The following is a 1500-nucleotide window of genomic DNA, read 5'->3' on the forward strand; positions in this document are numbered from 1 at the left end:
GGCGATGGAGTATTGCAAGACGGCGATGGAGAATGGGAGACGATGACTTTTTGGAGAACAAGTCCTTTCTGGGGCGGGCTTTCCTGTTGTAGTAGTAAAAAGTTCGTCCAACATTCCCTGCACACGTGCCTTTCCAAGTTTGGCCAATGCAAACCCCCCACACACATGAGAGCTTTCCAATTGCAATACTTCAAGGCTCTAGATATCGGAATAGAGAGCCACATGCATCCCTGCTGGAGTTAGGGCCGCATGCAATCCCATTGCGTGGTTCCTCAGTACTACCCTCTCCTCCTCTCGAACCTTACCTCACTGTGCAGCATCGACATCCGCTTGCCTTTTGTGCCGGAACCTTGCCAAAAGGCCTCCATGTGCCCAAGGTGAGAAGTGTATTTTTCCCGGCTGAAATTAAGAAATCCCGCAGTCATAGAAACACGCTTGCAATGTACTTTTCCTGACTTGGATTCGAGACTGCCTGTCATTTTACAAGACAGCATGTACATGCTTTATTTGAAAATCTCGGCATTTATATGGTTTTTGAAAAATTTTAAGATCCAACCTTGGTTAAGCTTTCGGATTTCCTTAATACTAAGGGCTTGAAAAAAACGTTTTATTCCAGCACTCCTCTTCTTCTCCTTCAAAGGGCATTCCCATACTGTAATCGCATTGAACACCATCCGTAATCACATTCATTGTTCGGGGCACCCCCAAGTTAGAAGCACTCGCAGCTCACTGGAAACAATCTTGGAGTGTATTTTATCCGGCTGAAATTAAGAAATCTTGGAGTGATCATAGAAACACTCTTGTAGTAATAAAATCTCAACATTTATATGCTTTTTTGAAAAATTTAAGTTAAGCTTTCGGATTTCCTTAATACTAAGGGTATTTACACACTTTGGGCGCCCAAGATGCAATAAATGCATTAGACCATGGGTAGGCTATGGGCGGGCAATCTTGCCTGTCCATGAGCCTTGGGCATGCCCACGGGCAAGCAAATGTGTAAACACCCTAAGGGCTTGAAAAAAACGTTTTATTCTTGCACTCCTTCCCCCTATGTTTGGATCCTCCCACTTTTTGAGTTTATCAAGGAAGACTACCAATGATCTTTTTAGAACATGGTTCCGCCTACGAACATGCTTAACATTATCCCAAAACTCCAATGTTATCTGAGGTCCTTCTTCTACCCATGGGAATGGATGAAAATTAAAGCTCCTTAAAATAGCATGCCTTTTGCAATTTGCTCTAAACACAACCCAAAATGGATGAAAATCAAAGCTCCTTAAAATAACATGCCTTTTGCAATGTGCTCTAAACCCAAATCCAACATTTTACCTGGAAAATCCCAGTATCACCTGCTTCTCACCCATCCAACATTTTACCTGGATTTTACAGTGCCAACCTACTTCTCTCGCCCTCTCCTCTTACCTCCCAAACTTGCTTGTTGTTAGGATATCATCTTTTTGCATCAAGGACATTTGATGTGAAAAATCATCTGATAACCAC

The sequence above is a fragment of the Dipteris shenzhenensis genome, chromosome 17, assembly GCF_047967505.1.
Source record: "Dipteris shenzhenensis isolate YYH24624 ecotype China chromosome 17, Dip_SZ_1.0, whole genome shotgun sequence".
NCBI classification, from domain to species: Eukaryota; Viridiplantae; Streptophyta; class Polypodiopsida; order Gleicheniales; family Dipteridaceae; genus Dipteris; species Dipteris shenzhenensis.